The sequence below is a fragment of the Eschrichtius robustus genome, chromosome 20 (genome assembly GCF_028021215.1).
Source record: "Eschrichtius robustus isolate mEscRob2 chromosome 20, mEscRob2.pri, whole genome shotgun sequence".
In the NCBI taxonomy this organism is placed as follows: domain Eukaryota; kingdom Metazoa; phylum Chordata; class Mammalia; order Artiodactyla; family Eschrichtiidae; genus Eschrichtius; species Eschrichtius robustus.
In genome coordinates this window covers 11,441,374-11,454,071 of record NC_090843.1, presented here as the reverse complement: position 1 = coordinate 11,454,071, position 12,698 = coordinate 11,441,374, and the positions used below count along the sequence as shown (strand labels likewise).

The 12,698-nt window shown below is 41.3% G+C and overlaps 1 protein-coding gene across 2 annotated transcripts in view; it reads right to left on the bottom strand.

Moving 5' to 3' along the window:
- The window catches only part of RPTOR (regulatory associated protein of MTOR complex 1), a 353,634-nt gene that overhangs the window by 185,661 nt on the left and 155,275 nt on the right, over positions 1-12,698 (bottom strand). The window lies entirely within an intron of this gene.

Below are 12,698 nucleotides of genomic sequence, written 5' to 3'. Positions count from 1 at the left end.
GTGGCGGCAGAGGCCTTCTTGATATGCACACACGTCACCAGATGCAAGTCCCATCCCAGGCGGGGGAGGATGTGCCAACAGCACAGGTGTGGTGGGGCTGCAGACATCTCTATCACGAGGGGACCACCCTCTGCTTACGCTGTGCCATTTCACCTTGCTAAACTGCCATCACCTGGTGTCTTGTTCTTCGTCACTGCACGAGTAAGAGAACACTTGGATATGCTCTCTCTAAGTAAACTCTCACAGAAGGATTCTAAAGACGGCAGTTCTTCCCTAATGAATCTATAAAGGCAGTGCCCAATCAAAATACCATCAGGGGTTTCCTTAATGGAATCTGACAAGCTGATTCTAAAGTTAATGCTGAAGAGAAAGGTATAAGAATAGCACACACACACAAAAAAATTGTAAAGAAGGAATAATGAGTGGGGACTCACGCTAGCAGATATTAAATACACTATAAATCTATGGTAATTACAGGATGGTACTGGGGAAGGCAAGACAAACAAATCAACAGGAGGGAAAGCCCAGAAACAGAGCCACATATATAACTGTAATGAAGGTGGCATTTTAACTCAGTGAAGAAAGAAGGAACAATTCAACAAGTGATACTTGTAAAATCCAACTAACCATTCAATACTGCCATCTGAGATTCCACACACAATCAGGACAGATTTTAAAAATAAATACGAAAGCAGAATAAAAGATATAAAAATTTATTTTGGTGTAAGAAAGACCTTCTTAAACATATAAAACCCAGAAATGTTAAAGAAAAATAGAACAACGTAAAAATTATATAATTCTGATAAAAACACATACCCGTGACAAGCAATTTAAGAGTAAAGTAGGTACAACATATGTGACATAGGCTTTATATTTAGAATGTGTGTGTGTATATAAGCTTCTGCTGCAGATCAACAAAGACAAAACAACAAAAACAATATATAATAGGCAAAAGCTTCACACAGGCAATTCACAGAAGAAACATGAATGATCAACAACTATGAAAGTTTCAAGCTCTCGATTAATCATGGAAATGCAAATTACAATGAGAATCAGCCATCTACCTATCTTCATCCAGCAAACTGGAAAGAAATTTTAAGCATGAATAATACCCCATGCTGACCACAATGTTCAACAGGGGGCTGGCTTATTGTTGGTGCAAGTATAAACTGAGAAAGCTATTTTTGGAAGGCAATTTGGGTGGTTCTTAAAATTTTTACTGTACATACCTTTGACTTCTAGGTGTCCATCCTACAGAAATACTTGCATTTGTATACAGAAATGTACATACAAGGATGTATAATACTTTCACTGGTAAAAACCTGTAAGCTGTCTACATGCTACTGTGGAAAAGACTGCCAGTCTAACACCTATTTTTCCCCTCTTCATCCTCAATGCAAGTTTAGCTGAGCACAGTTCCCAGTTTCCTTTGCAGCTAAGTCTGATATTGCAGCCCAATTCTGGCCAATGGGACATGATCAGAAATGTGTCTAAATTATAAGTGCCGCCCTCTTTCCCTTCCCGGGAGGAAATGTGAACATGGCAGAGGACATAAGCAGGGGGACAACAGAGCTGTGTGATGGAAGGGGCTTGGGCCCCATGTCATGACGATGCCACAGCAGTCCCAGACGGCCCACAGGGACTATCACAGCCAATCTTGGATCCTAATATATCCAATATGAAGGGATCATTAAGCAAAGGGGGCGCCCATACACCCACATTATGGAACACCATGCAAGGTTATTTATATGCACTGACATGGAGAGATGTCAGAGGCTTGTCATGAGTTTAAAAATGCAAGTCTTAGAATCTCACATATAATATCCTGTTTTGTGTGTAAAGCACCACATGCCCAGCACTTAAGCCGAATGAAATGAGGACTCAGCAGAAATGTGCTGAGTGAAAGGTCCTATAAATGGTGCTGAAAGAAGAACACAGGACTGCTAAGGGCTGCTTTCTCTGACTGGGGAGGTGACAGGGGTGTGGGGTGGTAAGAAAGTGTCATATTTATTTCTTTTAAAACTTCTGTTCTCTTGGAACCTTTTAGAATAGAAATTACTTGTATTTTTTTAAAAAGACAAAATGCACACAACTATTAAAAGGAGGGAGGAAAAGGGTAAGCTCCAGGGTTCACTATAACATACTTTCCGTTCGGTCAGTGTTTCATAATGAGCAGGTATTACATGTTATCTGTACAAGTAAAAAGGCTTCAGCACATGCTGCACTGGACAGAGCAGGACACAAGTCAGAGCCTCTCTGGGCACAGAAGGGAAGAGCGCTCCTCTCCGGCCCTCTGCCCAGCAGCCTCCCTCCCCTTGTTCACCTGCAGCCCCCACTGCTACGGGGGAGAAAAGGGCCAAAAGGAACCCTTTAATTGGGCAGGGACACCCTTACACTGAGAGGAGAAAGGATTTTAGCACCAGCCTGGGAAATCATCACATTTTTATATGCCAGCCACACTCTGCTGTTTATCTGCTTCCCACAAGGTTCTAGCTCAGTGAGGAGCGGCCGAACATGGCTGGGGCAGTTCTGACCCCATTCCTGCCACCACGTCATCCAAGTGACTGCTGGGAAAGGGCGATGCTGTCATCTTTGCTGCCTTCTAGGTACAGCCCTAGAAGGCCCCAAAGGCAGCAAAGCAGCACGCAATAAAATACATTTTAACTGTGTTTTGAGGTCTGGCCTTTTGAACTGAAATGTAATTTTTGTATTTCCCCCAAATCAAAAGTTACTTTCTAAATTTCTGAGATACAAAGGTAATTAATGGTGACTCATTAAAATAATAAAGCACTAATCCATCAGGAAACTCATTAAGGGTTTTCCCTTCCATTCCCTGTGCCACCGGCTGCCACGGAAATGGTTCAGGTGGAGTTGTCAGCCACCCAGTCCCACTGGAGGGCAGAAGCACCTCCATTTTCTAATGCTTGTCCAAGGGGCAGCATGCAAGGAGCTTTCGGAATTGGTCTTTAGCCTCACGATTTTTAGTCGTGAGAGGGTCTGGCACCTTATACCGTCCACAGGGATGCTCAGCCAGAGAAAATGGCTTGGACCCACACCTCCACACAGATGGGCTGCATGGTGGGTGGCAGCCTCTGAGCAGCAAGGGCCTCTGCGGCTGAAGTGGAGACACCCCAGCACTGTGGACGTGTGAGGCTGGTCAGTCAGTGTGGGGCTCATCCCGGGCACTGCGTCAGGCTTGGCAGCAGCCCTGCCAACAGCACTTCCCCCTCTCTGCCCAGTTGTGACAACCAAAAAGGTCTCTGGACACTGCCAAATGCACCCTGAGGGGGAACCTCCCCTGGTGAGAACCAATGCCTTTGAGGAGAGATGATTTCATTTAAAGCAGTAGCTGTATATCTGTAGTTTAGTAAGCCCGTGAAACTTGGAAGTCTGTTTTCCTTAGGGATACAAAATCAACTCTATTAAACCATATTGAGGAAAATGGCCTTTGAGAACGAATCCTTATTAGAACACGAGCAGGCGGATCTCATTTCCCATCTCAGAAGGATCCTGGGGAGTTTGTCAACCTTCGGGCCAGAATCACGGTCCTGCAAACCTGCAAAGGGAGGCCTGCAGGATGACAGCCCTGGTGCTGCAGCGAGTGAACAAGAGAACAGAAACAACACCCGAAGTGCAACTGCTTCCACCCCGTGCAATTATCCCTGTGTCTTCTAGGCTGAACCAACCTACAAAAGCTGGAGAAGTCAAAGTCCCCCACGCACTGAAGGCTGCCAGAAACACTCCACAGCCTTTCAGGCAATGGTTTGGTTTCTTCCCCCACCAAAAACTACGAGCACAGAGAATTCCTAATCAAAGCATCTTTCCATTCTCTTGAAAAAACATATTCAAGGCCATGTTTTCATTTCAAACAAAGAAATAGAAATAGGTTTTAGATAATTTATTCATTACACTCCACTTTATCTGTCAGGTTATATTAAACATCAAAAAAAAAGCCACATGCTTCATCAGACTGTCATCACAGCTGAGTCAACCACAGAGGCAGCCAAGCACTGAGCCCTGGGACAGGAGCTCGGAGGAAGGGCACTTTGTTCTCCAGGTAAAGCCAGCCACCTCCTAAGAAGCAACTCTCCATCTCCGAGCAGATTCTAAGTTCAGACAGTCCCTGACTCCCCGATGGTTCAACTTATGAGTTTTTGACTTTACACGGTGCAAAGCGACATGCATTCAGTAGAAACCATACTTTGAATGTTGTTCTTTCCCAGACTAGCGATATGCGGTCCGATCCTCTCCCATGATGCTGGGCAGTGGCAGCGAGCACAGCCCCCAGTCAGCCCGAAATCACGAGGGTGAACAACTGATACACTTACAACCATCCTGGACCCAGACAACCGTTCTGTTTTTCACTGTCAGTACAGTATTCAGTAAAAATTACATGAGAGAGTCAACACTTTATTATAAAATAGTCTCTGTGTTAGATGATTCCACCCAACTGCAGGCTAATGTAAGTGTTCTGAGCATGTTTGAGGTAGGCAAGGCTCAGCTATGATGTTTGGTAGGTTAGGTGTAGCACAGGTGTTTTCAGCTTTTGGTATTTTCAACTATGATGGGTTTATGGGGCATAGCCCCACTGTTAAGTTGAGGAAGGTCTGTACATCTTCTGCCAAAGAACTCAGAATGTGAGTCAGAAGTCTTAGCCATAGTAAAATGGCATCCTCCTAAGGGCTTTCCGGTAAAGCCCCCAAGGATGCATGCTTCCTCTGACCTCATAGACAGGAACCACAGGCATATCTGGATGTGTCATCCTGGCTTTCCCTGGACAGTAAGGGAGTCTGCATACAGCTGTTCTCCGAGGAGACCAGAGAGCATGGGTAAGCAGAAGATTCATCTTCCTTCTGAAGGAACCGGTATTGGGAGGTGATGGCCCAGAGATGTTAGGTATGGGGCAATGGTACTTGTGAACCAAACACTGCAGGGTTCAAGTCACAAGCAAACTCCTAGTCCCTTAAAATCCTTAAGGCTGAAGGTTTATTGGCTTTGTTGATACTTTCTCTGCCTTTCCTTTACTACAGTTCAATAATTGTTTACCTTATGAGTAATGCTAAATAAATGTTATTTAAATAATAGAATTTATTGGTTTGGAAAAACTGCACATCACTATCAAATAGATGCCTCTTATTCTGATTTAGTATATAGTTCATTAGTGAGTCTGTTGAAAGATGGATCATAAAGGTTTTTAAATGTGCTAATATCAAAAAGATGTATTTGTGATTTTTTAAAAGCAATATTTGTGCCAGACCACATTTAACATTTGTTGTAATTGTTACTTTATCCATATCGAGAATACAGCAGTTGTCCCCCTCTCCAAAAAAAGCTGTTAATTTTATTGTAAACTTGACCTTTCTAGCATTTTTGTGTTTGCTTGCAATAGCTGAAGACCATCAGTAAAAATTCTCTTTCTTCAGGAGAAGTGATGGAAAACTTTGGGCTATCTCTTTATAAGAGCTTTAAAGTTTTTAAAAAATATTGTTTTCTTGATGCTGAGACATAAAACCTTAGACCATATCTTAACTGACTTCTCAGATGTCCTATATTTGAAAACCAGATTTATGGAGGAAGAATTCTCAAATGAGTGTGCATCAGAATGGCCTAGAGGGCTCATTAAAACGCAGATATCTGGGCCCCTCCCCAGAATAGGCTTCCATAAGCCTTGGGTGGGGTCTGATAATGTGCATGTGTTATAAATTCCAAGAATACTGCTGCTGCTGGTCTGGGACCTGTACTTTGAGAACCCCTGGTGCAGACAGTGCAAATGTTGATGGAAACAGAGAACATTCACTTTCCAGTTTTGGTGTCAACTGTACTTCCTATGCATCATGAAGAACACTTCCCTTTTTCCATCTATGATTTAACACTTTACATATAGTGATCAGGAAACATTTTGATGATAAGATGATACTTAAATAAAAATATCCATTCATCCATGAGTCAACATGTAAGAAGGTTTTTAACTGTGAATTCAATTTCTTTGATTGATCTAGGGCTATTCAGATTTTCTATTTCATTTTGGGTCGCTTTCAGAAAGTTGTATTTTAAAAGGCATTTTCCATCTAATTTAAGTTATTAAATGTATTGGTATAACATTATTAACATTCCCTATCTTTTCAATGTCTATAGGATATGTGGCGATATCCCCTCTTTCATTCCTAAATGTTGATTGTATCTTCTTTTTTCTTGCTACCTAGCCAAAGACTTGTTAATTTTACAGATGTTTTCCAAAAACCAAATTTTAGCTCTGTTAACTTTCTCTACCACCTGTTCTCTATTTTACTGATTTGTGCTCTTTATTACTTCTTCCTTCTACTTCCTTTGAGTTGAGGTTGCTCAACATTTCCTAGTTTCTTAAGGTAGATATTTAGATTTTTATTTTAAGCTTTTCTTCCCTTCTGTATAAGGACTTAATAAAGCTATACATTTTTATATAAGCACTGCTTTAGCTGTATCCTACAAACTTTAACAAGTCGTCTTTTCATTATTGTTTAGTTTGAATTATTTTTATTATCCCTTGTGATACCTTCTTTCATACATGTGTCATTTAATTTCCAAATATTTGAGGATTTTCCAGCTAGCCTACAATTTCAGATTCTGTGGCCAGAGAATAGACTCTGAATGATTTCAATCCTTCAAACTTTATTATGACATTTTTGTGACCCAGCACAGGCCTTTCTTGGTGAGCGGTCCACCTGCCCGGGACAATGTGCGTTCTGTGGGTGTTGGGTGCAGTGTTCTGTTAACTGAGTCAGAGTGATTGATAGTCTTTTATAATAGTAACTGATTTTTTTTTTATTAGAAAAATATAATATACCATGACTGGACTTTTCCTTGTGAGAAAGTTTTTAATTACCAATTTTATCTTCAATTTTAACACCAGTTCTAACCTATCAATAACTGCCAGATGGTTACTCAAATATCCAACTAGGATCATGGATGTGTTTCTTTCTCTCATTGGCCCTCGTAATCTTGCTTTATGTATCTTTAACTCCCCTATTAGCCGTCTACACATTCAGGGTAGTTATGTCTTCCTGATGACCTGACTTGTCTGTCATTGTGAAATGTCTCTCTTCATCTGTGACAAAACTCCTTGTCTTGAAGTCTATTTTCTAATTAGTAATATGTCCACTCCAGCTCTCTTTCAACTAGTATTTCATGATATACCTTTTTACACTCAACTTTTATGTGTCTTTGTATTTAAAGTGCATCTCTTGCTGACAGCACAAAGTTTGATCTTGCTTTTTATCCAGTCTGATATAAACTCATGAAAAAAAAAAAAGAATGGGGGACATTTTAGAGGATAACTGGTCTGGACTCTCCAAAAAGTCAGTGCCCACTCTTCAGAGAATGGAAACACAAGTAACAGAATGGGAGGAAATATTTTAAAAACGGATTTCTGATAAAGGACTTGTACCCGAATATTAAAAGAACTCTTAAAACTGAGTAAGAAAACAAATAACCCTATTTAAAAGTGGGCAAAAGATATGGAAACCCCACCAAAGAAAATATATAGATGGCAAATAAGCATATGAAAAGATGCTCAACATCGTATGTCATTAAGGAATTGCAAATTAAAATGCGATACCACTATGCACCTAATTAGAATGGCTAAAATCCAAAACACCAGCAACAACAAATGCTGAGGACGATGTGGAGCAACAGGAACTCCCATTCATTGCTGGTGGGAATGCAACCGACACAGCCACTTTGGAACAGAGTTTGGCAATTTCTTAGAAAGCTAAACATACCAGCTGGTCTAGTGATGGCTCTCTTAGGTATTTACCCAAATGAGAAGAAATCATGTCTATACAAAAATCTGTAGAACAGCATTATTCACAATTGCCAAAAACTGGAAGCAACCAAGATGTCCTTCACTAGTGGAATGTTTTTCAGCAGTAAAAAGAAAATGAGTTATCTAGCCATGAAAAGACATGAAGAAACCTTGAATGCGTAAGCCTAATTGAAAAAAAGCCAGTTTTAAAACACTGTATACTATATGATTCTAACTATATGACACTCTGGAAAAGGTAAAACTATAGAGACAGTAAAAATATCAGTGGTTGCCAAGGGTTGGGGAGGACAGGCAGAGAGGGAGATATAGGTGGAGCACAGGATTTTTAGGGCAGTGAAACTATCCAGTATACTATAATGGTGGATACATGACATTATGTATTTGGCAAAACCCACAGAACTGTACAACATGAAGAATAAACCCTAATATAAACTAAGGACTCTAGTTAGTAATAATGTATCAATACTGGATCTTCAATTGTAACAAATATACCACACCGAAGCAAGATGTAGGCCAGGTAGGGAGTGAGAATACAACTGACCCTTGAACAACACGCGTTTGAACTACGCAGCTCTACTTATAAGCAGATTGTTTTCCACTAAATACATACAGGACTACACGATCCTCAGTGGGTTTGATCTGGGGATTTGGAACTGTGAATATGATGGGCCAACTAAGTGGCTTGAGCATCCACAGATTTTGGTATCTGCGGTGGGTCCCGGAACCATTCCCTTGTGGAGACCAAGGGACGACTGTATGGGGAAATTCTGTACTTTTTAATTTTTCTAAAAACTAAAACTGCTGTAAAAAAAATAATGCCTATTTTTTTTTAAAAAAAGACTGACATGTAACTATAATAACTTACTACAAGAAGACAATAAAATAACCTCACTAAAAAAATGTCAATGTCAATAAAGAAAAAAAGCAAAGAGCAATCTCTTTTTCTATATATTCGAGGAGACTGAGAAAGATGACTAACAGTTCAATGCAATGCACGAACCTGGGCTGGATCCTGAATGCAAAACCAAATCAACAAACATAAAATGCTTACTAACACACATTTTTGAGGCAGTTGGGAAATTTTGATTATGGACTTTGTATTAAACGATATTATAGAGTCGATGCTAAATTTCTTGAGCAATTTAAGGGTATTATAGTTATGTACTAAAATGTCCTTGTTTTTAGTGTCATGATATCTGTAACTTTCAAATGGCTAAGGTAAAAAATATTTATCGGACTTCCCTGGTGGCGCAGTGGTTAAGAATCCGCCTGCCAATGCAGGGTACGTGGGTTCGAGCCCTGGTCCGGGAAGATTCCACATGCTGCGGAGCAACTAAGCCCGCGAGCCACAACTACTGAGCCTGCGCTCTAGAGCCCACGAGCCACAACTACTGAGCCCATGTGTCACAATTACTGAAGCCCACGCACCTAGAGCCCGTGCTCCGCAACAAGAGAAGCCACCGCAATGAGAAGCCCTCACACCACAACAAAGAGTTAGTCCCCGCTAGCTCCAACGGGAGAAAAGCCCACACACAGCTACGACCCAACACAGCCAAAAATAAATAAATAAATAAATAAATTTATTTTTTAAAAAATTTTATCTATACAGAGATATAAAGCAAATGTGGCAAAGTGTTAACTGGTGAATGTAGGCGAAAAGTATAAAAGTATTCATTCTATTGTTCTTTCAATCCTTCTGGAGGAGGGAAAGTTAAATGTTGATTCTTTGAAAAAAAGACTAATGAAATATACAGAAACCTCTGGTAAGAGTGATCAACAAGAAAAGAGAAAGAAGGTATCCAGTATCAATATCAAAAGTGAATGAAGAAACATCACTAACCCAGACTCTGATAAGTTAATAAGGAAATATGAGTCACGTTTTGTCAACAAATTTGAAAATTCAGCTGAAATGGACAAATTCCTACAAAAGTAAGTTAGCAAAGCTGGCTCAAGAAGAAACAGAACATCTGGATAGCCCTTTAGCAATGAAGGAAACTAAATAGGTAGTCAAAGATCTCTCCACATACAAAATACCAGCCCGACAGCTTGATTTGTAAGCTTCACCCAATATTCAGACAACATGTACTTCAAATCTCACAAAAACAATCCCTGTGTATCTAAGTGGAGCATTCCCTCAACTTATTTTCTGAGGCCACAGTTACACTGATTATCCAAAGACAACAAGAGAACGAAAAATTCCAAGCCAATCTCACTCATGAACACAGATGTAAAAATACTAAACACAATACCAATAACAGAATTAACCCCTGTATGAAACACATAATTGATAAAGGCACACTAGGTTATCCCACAAAGGAAAGGTATATTTAATATTAGAAAATCATATACCTTTCAATGCATTTCCAGTTTAAAGGAGAAAAATCATACCGTCATCTAAGACACACACACATAATGGCTTGGGGAAAAGCAACATCTATTCATGATTTGAAAAATAAACTAGGAATAGAAGGGCACTTTTTTAATCCGATAAGGGGTTTTCTTATTTTTTATTCTTTTTACAAATATCTATAGCAAACATCATACACTGACGCACAGGAGGCACTCCCTTCGAAATGGGTGAGATAAGGACATGCAGTCACCACTCCACGCTCTGGGAGGCGTTGGAGGCACAGCAAGATATGAATAGTAAACACAACAAGACGGGAAGGAAAGAAATAAAACTGCCATGATTTGCACACCACGTGGTAGTCTGTTAAGAAAGTTTTAAAATATGTACAAATCATTAGAATCAATGAGAGAATAGCAAAATTAGTAGACATAAAATAAATGTACAAAAATCAACTGCCTTGCCATATACCCTGATAAAAACTCACAAAATATGTTTTTTATAGCAAACATTTTTAACAACATCAAAAAATATAAAGTATCGGGCTTCCCTGGTGGTGCAGTGGTTAAGAATCCACCTGCCAATGCAGGGGACACGGGTTCGAGCCCTGGTCTGGGAAGATCCCACATGCCGCGGAGCAACTAAGCCCATGCGCCACAACTACTGAGCCTGCGCTCTAGAGCCCACGTGCCACAACTACTGAAGCCCACGAGCCTAGAGCCTGTGCTCCGCAACAAGAGAAGCCACTGCAGTGAGAAGCCTGCTCACTGCCAGGAAGAGTAGCCCCCGCTCGCTGCAACTAGAGAAAGCCTGCGCATGGCAACAAAGACCCAACACAGCCCCCCCCCCAAAAAATTTATATATAAACCTTTATGAAATTATAAAATACTATTGATAAACGCTTAAAAAGAGCATAGTTTGGAAACTCAACAATATAAAAGATGTTGAGTCTCCCCCCATTAATCCACTGATTGGCAAGTTGATTTAATATTTTCATGGAAGCTCAAAGGACCAAAAGGAACAAAGGAGGGAAACTTGCCTTCCCAAACGTCAAGCATCATTGAAAACCTATACTCATTAAAATAGTTTACGGGGGCTTCCCTGGTAGTGCAGTGGTTAAGAATCCGCCTGCCAACGCAGGGGACACGGGTTTGAGCCCTGGTCTACTACTGAGATGGCTGGTGGTTCATTACATCATATTTCTTTTAACTCTACTTCTTTTATAACTACAGTTTTGAATCTATATAATAATAAAAATGATTAAAATCAAGTTGGTATCTAGGTACATACAAGGCAGAGAGGGCACTATCCTGAGGGAGGAGCTGGGTCCAGGCCTCTTCTCCACTCCGTCTCCTCCAGGTCCCCGACTGTCCCGTCTGCCTACCTGTTGGCCACCTGTGGAAGAGTGGATGTCCCCTGAGAGTTCACTATGTGAGTGGTGTGTTGGGTACTTTAATCCTTCACTATGAAGGAGCTTCCACAATAAGGAACAGAGGTATAGGAAGTCTTCTCATTTGTCCATGTCCTGGGGCTAACAAGTGGTGAGGCTGAAGTCAGAACTCAGGTGTGGTGAGCTCCTGTCCTGGTTCATGTGCTCCAGCGTGTAAGGAGCTGCCAGGTGGGATGAACGCTCACACCTACAGGCACCGCCTCTTGGAGGATGTGATAAGAGCATGCAGCACAGGACCCAGGATGGTGGGAAGGGGTGTCGTTTACCCCTCACTTTCATCTACAGTCGTTTTTTTTTTTTTTTTTAATATTTATTTATTTATTTATTTGGCTGAGCAGGGTCTCAGTTGTGGCATGTGGGATCTTCGCTGCTACGTGTGGGATCTTTCAGTTGTGGCATGCGGGCTCTTAGTCGCGGCATGCGGGATCTAGTTCCCTGATCAGGGATCGAACCTGGGCCCCCTGAACTGGCAGCATGGAGTCCCAACCACTGGACTACCAGGGAAGTCCCTTTTTAAAAAAAAAAAATTTTTTTTTAATTTATTTATTTGGCTGTGCCAGGTCTTAGCTGCAGCACAAGGGATCTTCATTGCTGCATGAGGGATCTTTAGTTGCGGCATGCGAACTCTTAGTTGCGGCACGTGGGATAGTTCCCTGACCAGGGATTGAACCCAGGCCCCCTGCATTGGGAGCATGGAGTCTTAGCCACTGGACCACCAGGGAAGTCCCTCATCTACAGTCTTTTGATTAAGGGACTGTAGGAGGCCGGCTACACTGACCTTGGAGAGAGCAGAGCTGAAGCCCTGTCTGCAGACTTGCTTCGTATTAGCTCTTTGGAATGCTTATACCATTTTATCTTCTAGGAACGTGACTGATTTTCAAAGGAAGATCCCCAGACCTCATGACTTCCCTAGATAGCCATTTCATTAACATGTTTCGCAAAAGAAACAACTCCCTGTGCCTGATTATTTTTCAACTTTTATCACTGAAATATAAATGATCCCCAGGACTTCCCTGGCAGTCCAGTGGTTAAGACTCCGCACTTCTACTGCAGGGGGCATGGGTTCGATCCCTGGTCAGGGAACTAAGATCCCACATGCA